Source organism: Oryzias latipes, chromosome 19 (genome assembly GCF_053564925.1).
Source record: "Oryzias latipes strain Hd-rR chromosome 19, Olatipes_Hd-rR_3.1".
In the NCBI taxonomy this organism is placed as follows: domain Eukaryota; kingdom Metazoa; phylum Chordata; class Actinopteri; order Beloniformes; family Adrianichthyidae; genus Oryzias; species Oryzias latipes.
In genome coordinates this window covers 14,571,667-14,580,610 of record NC_136255.1, presented here as the reverse complement: position 1 = coordinate 14,580,610, position 8,944 = coordinate 14,571,667, and the positions used below count along the sequence as shown (strand labels likewise).

The window sequence follows — 8,944 nt, the reverse complement described above, 5'->3', positions numbered from 1 at the left end:
ATGACCAGGGATAAAAACCATGAACTTAAAGTGCATCTAAAAGTAAACATCTTTGTGAACATAACGTTCGGGGAAAAGCTGCATGTGATGTATGTTTATATGTTCATGTTTTTTCTGGAGAACCACAGTCTTTTTAGCGTCAAGACGCCGCTCGTCTACCACTGCTTTGAGGAGAAGGGGGGGTCTAAAGGCAGGGATGCCTCTCTTTCTTCCGTTTCCATTTTAACAATAGTTCTTGTCTGGGCGTACAGTGCAGGGTTCCTTTTTTCAGTATTTTCGAGAGAAAATGTCAAACCGTGGCTCCACTGCATTAAATAAAATCAGAAATTACACGTTCTCCACTGCGCTGCAGGGAGTGGACGGAGAACGTTTTCCGTTTGTTAATACCGCTGCTCTGTCTCGCAGAAGACGGTGGTAGCTTCGTCTGGAAATAAGGTATCGGCGCCGGGCTGTGTCGGCTTCAGGCCAGCAACAGACACGGCTTTCTCACACAACTCTGGGTGATGCAGCTTCAATGCTGCCGGCAGGCCTTTTAAGTTGCTACTCTGGCTTCTAATTGTTTTTCCCCTCCGCCATCTTTATTTTAATGTGTATCCTTCTTCGTCCGCCCGCAACAGCCAATCTAGCAACCAGCGCCCCCTATCGACCCTCCGAAGAATTGTTTTTACAAAGGATGATTAATATACAGTTTTACAGGGTCTTTAAATGTAAATAAAAGGTTGACACTTGATGAAGACGTCTCGAGAATCAGTCAGGATTTGTTTGACTTATTTCACTATAAATTTGGTGACTGATCATTTATTTTATTGGATCATTTTGAAAATTTTGATTTTTACAATTAATAAATTCATTTTATAATTGTCACATAATCTTAATACTTTTGTAAAAGTGGGGGGTAACCGAAGCGCTCGGAGAAAACCCACGCAGACGAGGTCCTGTCAGCCAACTATGTTAACCAACACACCAACATGCTGCCCCTGTTTTTAAGGCTCATTTTTTCCACAGAGTCTAGAGAAACTTTTAGGGAGGAAGATTTTCTTCTTGGGTTTCGAGGTACAGACCTGGCAGTCAGTGGCCGAATTGTTGAAGGATTTTTGAACTGTTAAATCCGTCACCTTTGTTTCTTATTTTGGGGAGTGGGGGTGGGAGTTGCACCAGGTACTTTAAGATGGCGTTCCTGATGCTTGAAAGAAAATCTTCTAAGATTTCTTTATCTTTTGAATTGCTGCCTCGATTTGAGCGCTTGAGGTTTGGTGGTGTTCTTTGTCTTTGACAGACTTTTAGGCAGAAAACAACAGATGTCAATTTTAAAATCCCTCATTGACGAATGACATGTTTTTTGGGATAATGGGAGAAACCGAAGCCCTCGGAGAAAACCCATACATAGCAGGCCTAAATTTGAAATCTGTTTTCATCCAAACAAATGTCAGAATCAGAATCAGAATTACTTTATTGATCCCACACGTGGGAAATTTGTTTGTTACCATAGCAACTGACAGCAGAGGGGGAAAAAAAAGGACTAAGAATAATATAAAAAACAAGAACAAAGAAAATGTAGCATAAATGCAAACAAAAAGGTGGTCTAATTTAAAAGCTATTTACAGAACTGTGCAGGTAAAAAGACGTGCAAAAGAAATGTGCAAAATAGAAAAAAAAATAAAAAAGATAAATAATAAAAAAATTTGCAAAGGTTATCTGTTGCATTGTGAGTTGTTGTACAGGGTTATTGTATTGGGTATGAAGGATGAAGGATTATGTAGGAAATGTGTCTTCAATTCAAAATGTATTGACCTTCAAAAGGAATTGTGAATTTGGAATAGCTCATCATCCAAGGTTCTTTGCTACTTGTTATCAATTATTTTAGCCAATTTAAAAAATCATGTACATTAAAAGGTCTGTCAAGAGAAAAAGTCATCCATTCTTCTTGTTCTTGGAGGCATTTCTGGATGGCAGTGCGGATGTTGTTTAGAAAGATTCGATTTCCTTGAAACGTTAAGGTTACTCCATCAAGTCTATACATTTCCTCATCATGAAGTGACAAATCCTGATGCTCAACCACAACATTGAACAGGTCCGTATACCACTTCATAATGTCATTGACTAATGTCCAGCTTTTATCCATCTGATAAGGATAATCTAATCTCCTGCTTTTCCTTGGAATGATGAGGGACAAAACTATTCTCATTTGAGGGTACATTTGTCTCAGAAGCCTCAGGTCTTGTGACATTTGATTTGCAATCTGTTGTGGAGGCATTCGTCCCAATTCTTTTCCTCCAGCGTGGATAACCAAAACTTCAGGGGGACCTTCTTCTTTGGAGATTGTGTGATGAAGGTTATCCACAACTTCCCTCCAGCCCATGTCTCTCATTCCAATCCACTTAACATTGGCGTCAAGATTAAAGTTTTGTCCAAAAAGATGTTTAGCTGCAGGCTGTGCCTGTGAAATATAACTTGAGCCAACGATCCAGACATCAGGTCGTCCCGTGACTTTGTGTGTTTCCATTGGTGAGCTGTCCACTGGAATACTGTGGTCATTGGAGCTTGATGTGTCCTCTTCCTTCTTCTCAGGTTGGATTTGTGTCACAGTTGTTGGTGGATTGGCAAGACGGCTTTTAAAATCTGGTTTGTGCTGCCTGTGTCTGTCATTTTCACAGATGATTTTTTTCTTTTTGGCTGCGGGCAAATGTGTGTCAATTCTGCTCTGTGAGACGTCCTCTGAACTGACTTTTCTTTTCAGGTTAGGCTTTGGGTTGTCCGGCTGGATTTCTGTCACAAATGTTAGTGGAGTAGCTAAAAGGCTTTTAAAATCTTTTTTGTGCAGCCCATCCTGGCTGTCATTTTCACAGATGACTTTCTTCTTTTTGGTTGGGGACAAATGTGTGTCAATTCTGCTCTGTGAGACGTCCTCTGAACTGACTTTTCTTTTCAGGTTAGGCTTTGGGCCAGGCTGGATTAGGCCAGATGTAAAAGGGACACAAAGACATGACTGAGGCTGGTGACTTTGGCCTCTTGAAAATGTCTGGCGGAGAGTTTGCTCAATGGTATCACGGATGGAGCTTACAAACACTTCAAATCCTTTTGAGGTGAAATGTATTCCACCTGGTTTGAAAAGCTGACTTTCACTTTCAAATGGTGTCAGTTTTGGATGCTCCATCACAGCACCATTGAATAATCCGGCGCTGTATAGAATATTTTTGTTGACCGTCATCCTGTCGTCTTCTTGTTTACTAGGATCAAATGTTCCCCATGCTAACCTTGGAGTTATGCAGGAATAGGCTATTTTCATTTTGGGAAAAGCTTGATGGAGGTGTGTCAAGTCCTTGAGCATTTTATTGACAAGATCTAACCCATTTGTGTTTCCTAGGTCGTTGCTGCCAACGTGGAGAACCAAAATGTCTGGAGAACTGCTTTGTTGGGACAACTCGCTATAAAAAAGCTTAAGAACATCCCTCCAGCGCATGTTTACTTTTCCGATCCAACAAATTTTTGCATTGACACCAAGGTTTTCTCCAAAGCATCGATTAGCTGTATTTTCTGCCCCAGTGATATAGTAACCCGACCCAATGATCCAGACCGTGGGCACTTCTCTGTCCTTTGACAGCCTCTGTCTTTGGGTGTTGTCTAATGAGGACTTAACGCCTGATTGGTGTGGGACGTCTTTGTCTTGTGTCTTTGTTGATGAAGAAAAATGTTGCCTGTTAACAGCAACAAATGGATGTTGCAGCACCTGATTGAGATTGATCCTTTTTGCAGGATCCAATGTTAGCATTTGCTTTATCAGGTCAACAAAATGTTCCACATCAGTCTGTTCTGTCTTGGAACAGATTCCTGACTTCTGATGGAGTTTTCCGAAGTCCTCCGGTGAAAAAAACTTGACATCTTTCGGAATATTTTTTCCATATTCTCTGGGTGTCTTCAAAAGCCACTGGTTTGTCCCCCTTTTGGAGTAAAACTCTCTCGTTTTGGATCCAGCATTTAGGACATGGTCTGGAAAGTGACCATGAGTCTGCGTTATGTTCCAGATCATCTCATAATCCCAATAGGCCGTGTAGAAGGGAAATCCCAGAAACATCTCGGCTGCAATACAGGCAAGGGACCAAACGTGGGATTTTTCAGTGGTCAGTGAACCCACAAGTGCCTCTGGGGCCATGTACCACCTCAAGTGTCTGCATGAATCCAGACAAAGGTCCCCAATCCTACTAAAATGTGTGGAAATGATCTGTTGTTCCTGGTTCCTTTCAACAAACAGCCTAATCCTGTCAGGTGTCAGAATTCCATGAGCGATTTTGGGATTCTTAAAATCCGTTGCCACCTGACGCAGAAGTGACTTGATGTCTCTCAGGTGAAAAGAAGAGACTTGCTTTTTATGTAAAATTTCCCAAAGGGAAACTTCTTGACTGACTTGAATTTTATGCATTTTTCTTAGAAAAAGGATTAAATGTGGAAATCCTGAGTTGGTAAACTCAGTTGATACTGTGTTTCTTTTCCGTAAGACGTGGTTTCACAAGTGAAGATTTTCAACACGAAAGATCAAGTGAAGCAATTCACTTTGCAGGAATTTGTCTTGGGTCCTATTATTGAAAACTGGACCGATGACACGTTTTGACATGTTTTGACATGATTATGATGCACTGGCATCGTATGACATCAGCACTCATACGATGCACTGGCATCGTAAGATTCTTGATGACATCAGCAATCATCATTTTGTTGATTATATCACCAACTAGCTTTTTGATGACATCAGCAATAGAATGGTTTTTGATGACATCAGCAATATTTTATGATGATGAAATCTGCAGATACATTTTTGTTGATGTCAGCATTGTAACAACATACTTGAAAAATATCCTTTTTTTTCAAAACTTTTAATATTGTCACCAGATATAATTGAAGCAGTATACTATGGAGTGATTTTTATGCTACCACGTTGCACACAAAACGTTGTAATTTTAAAGTTTTCCTTTTTTTTTTTGCTTTCAAAAATATTTTGCCGTTTGCAAAACAGATGTTTTTTTGCATGCATTGTGTGTTATCTCTCTTTTTTTCTATCTTTGACTTGACAAAGTGACCTACAAACTGACCTACTGTGTATTTGTATAGGAAAATAAGCAGCAAATAAGAAGATGGTGGTGTCTTCTTCTGATAACCCACTTTCCCACGCCGTGAATGCTCTTTATAGGATCACACTTTTAAAATAGTTTTTTCCCACATGTTTTACTGAAAACCCTATGGATTGACTTTTTGTAAAATTTTAACAGTGAGCATTCATTGTCATTGATTCACCAAAGTCCTAAGAAGACAGAATACAGGCCAGAAAAAGGCTTTGGGAAGAGCTGAAACTACATGTGAGAGGAGGTCATTTAGAAAATGTAAAGTTTAGTATTAATTTTTTATTTTCTTTTTTTAAACTGATTTTTAAAATGTTTTTGTGTTTCAGCAGTGGGGCAGGAAGGAATGTATATAGCCTTCTTAACTCACTGTTTTGTGCCATCTACAGTATCTACTTTAAAAATGACCTTTTTTTCTATGCAGGAAGAAGATGCTTGACTACATGACACCGTTAAGGCAGAACAAAAGAGAACAAATAGAAACATTCAAGCAACTCCAAAACTGTGATTCATGAGTTAAATGTGAATAAAGAGTGATTTCTATTTCTCCTTTCAGTTGAGAAGTGACTGTGAAGCTTTTTGTGCAGACATGATGGATGTTCAGTACTTAAAGGTGTATGTGTGTTTTGAGGAGCAATAAATCCTATTATTTGCCATTTGTTTCTTGAAATGTTTTTTTTGTGTGTCTATATTTGTAATGCTATATGACTGTAGCATTACAATGCCTTTAAATTGTGCCTGTGGGAACAACCTGAGACTATGCCCTCCTTGATTTAAGTGTGAACTGAGCTAGAATAGAGTTTGAAGGTCACACCAGTTATTACATTCACAATATATTGATGGAATCTGGGTTTATAGGATATATTATATATTGTCATATAATTTACAAATTACAGTAAAGCATTGATCAATAAATGACAGGTACATTTCATAGTTGAACTTTATTTCCAAAAGACAACTAATGTTACAGTGAGCAGCTTTCTTCCGTCTGCCTTTCTTTTTCCTGTAGCCTTGATATATAAAAGGGAGCATTTTTCCACAAAACAATTCCTGAGCTTGATGCTGCGGCTGCGTGTGGGAGGAGCTTTCAGCTAATGTTTTTATTCTGATTGCTACATGGAACTGTGTCTTTGTTTATGTCATTTACAATGCATGGACGAGGCAGGTGGTGTTGAGAGATCAGGTTAATTTATTATGAAGAGTTCTACAAAAACTGTCAGAAGTCAGAACTCCGTCTTCCTCTCTGGTCACCAGCAGTAACCATCTCCAGAGTCCTACCCACACTAGTTTGATGCTGCACTACTGACTGTCAATCACTCAATCAACCGCAGCATACTTAAGCACTGCATTGAGCTGAGCTTAATGTGAAGTATTGTTTGTGCCACTCTGTGTTCATTACTGAGTGTTATACCTGACCCTGACCCTGAACCCTGACCCTGACCGTCCTGTCTTTTCTCTGATGAACATATTGCCTGTTCTCGACTCCTGCCTGTCTGACCCTGATTTAGCTTTGTGGACTTTTAGCTGAGCTATTAAACCTGCTGCATTTGGATCCAGCCGTCTGGCTCGAGTTGTTAAAAAAACCTTGGTAATCACGTCTCCATTCAAGTTTCATGAGATCGTTCAAACATTCTCCCGGTGTCACCAGCTTCTCTCCAACTCTGAGAGCTGAACAGAAAGGCCCTTCTCCACAGCTTCCTTCTGTTCCCCTGGTACCCAAAGGCCTATGGAAAAGGTTTGGCAAAGGCCCGGTCTGCATCGGTGACCAAGCGAAAAAAGCTTTGATCAAGGGATGACTTTCAATAGATCGCAGCGAGGGAGCTGATCTGCTAGGCACAAAATCCTGACCCAGAATCAGGTTATTTTCTGTGCTATTTATTTTTTATTTTTTCAGAGTTTGACTCCTGGCATCGTTGTTTAGAAACAAGTTCATTTCTGTTTGATGTAGGGGGTCCTGTTTGTGCCTTTGTGAAATGTGTCAGAGTGATATGATTTTTAAAAACCTGCTATTGTGAATATCATTTTTAGGTTTTCAAACATTAAAAACTGAAACCACTTTATAAGTCTTCACTGGGATTCCTCATCACTGCAGTTGCAGGTTTCAGGCCGTTTCAATCACCAGAGACGTGCAGAGGATTTTAGAGGGGCAGGGGCTCAAAGTCGGAAAAGGGCAGCAAAAACCAATTTTTTGTCCTTTAAGCAATATGAAATTTAAATAAAAATGTAAAATTAGCTACTAATAGATAACTACTCAGCTATGATACCTGTGTAGGTTAATGTAAAACAATTGTCATTTATAATTGACACAAATTGTTGTCAACATGAATTTGTTCACTTTATCAGAGACTAAAAAACCATCACAGCACTAAAGAACTGGAGACTATTTAAGTTGGCACAATGTGACACAGGCATGTTCAACATGAATCAGATTTAATACAGATGGTTTCATTTTAAACACAGACATCCTACAAGCACCCCAAGGGCCTCTTGTGCACATGCCTGCCAAACAGTGTGATATAACAGATAATAGAAAGTCATAGCGGTGCAGATTTAATTTTCCTCAAGCGCTGAGTAGGTTTTTAACAAGTTAAAAGTTAATGAATTGCTTTATTTTTTTAAAAAGATGTTGAAAAATTGGTCACCGCCCTTTATATCAACAATGAAATCATCATTTCAAAAATCCAGGATGACATATAAATAACTTCAACATCTGGGAGTGTAGCTTCTGGAAGACAGTGTTGGTCTTTGACCATGACTTAAAAGACTGTGTGGGCGTCAGTTAGACCGAATGGCAGAACCAAGCATTGCAAAGGTTGAAAGGCGTCTTCCACTCATTCTCTTCTCTAATCCTAAGGTGGACATAGGCATTGATCCAGCTTTATGGTTGCAATGCTCATCTTTTCATGTATGAAGGTACAAATATTTGGCAGAGCACTGTAGGGAATCGAACCCTACCCTGCTAAAGCAGGCATACCATTATCAGTGTCTTTATTTTTTAGACCAAACATGAACAGAACCTAGGATGGCCTTGTGCTTCAACCACGTTTCAGCTTACTGGACTGTCTGCAACCCCCTCCACATCCTCCCCTGAGTCCAGACTGAAATGGTGAAAATTCAAACAGAACTGTTTCAGAAAGCTGCATAGCTCCTAGTCTGAGTTAGTTTCTGCTGTGAAAAGGACCCATCCTCTGAGCATCACTCACTCCATAACAGTCTAGATCAGGGGTCCCCAAACTACAGCCCGTGGGCCCATTTGAACAATACCAGAGAGAGACCCTGTTTTTATTTTTTATTTTTTTTGCATCATTATTTTTTTTGGCTGGCCACGTGATCGAGACTCATGGAAGCATGGAAAATGGTATTGTTTCCTCACGTCAATAAAGCTTTCCCATAAAGATTTCCCTATTGTGGGGTAAATATAGTTATCTTATCTAATCTAATCTATTCTTATTTGAAATGAAATATGAGCCAAGCTAAAAGTGTTGCTACTGCAACGTCACATTGCCCCAGTCATAGAACTTGAACATGACCCTGCCCTCCATCATAATGGAAAAATGACAAAAAGGTTAGGTAAGGGAAACATGGAGCCAGAATGCAGAGTATTTAACCTAGGAATCAGATCAGAGACAACAAACAGTGGTGTCTACTAGGCTAGCCTCCTGGAAACCTCCAAAACTGGATTATAAGGAAAGAACCCAAAGACCTTAAGAGACTGCCCATATGAGTCATTTAAGGGATTCTGTACTTACAACTGAAGTTGAACATTTACCTAAGATTGTGCATGGACAATAGAAGCTTTATTGCTGTGAACAACCCACAGAGATTTAAGGGTT

General features: G+C 39.7%; 1 long non-coding RNA gene across 1 annotated transcript; it reads left to right on the top strand.

Annotated features, from left to right (window-relative positions):
- The first annotated feature begins 2,704 nt into the window (after positions 1-2,704).
- Positions 2,705-5,767, top strand: LOC144987790 (uncharacterized). The gene is made up of 2 exons (XR_013651456.1): positions 2,705-5,372; positions 5,536-5,767. It is a non-coding gene; the product is annotated as an uncharacterized LOC144987790 (long non-coding RNA).
- Positions 5,768-8,944: the final 3,177 nt, after the last annotated feature.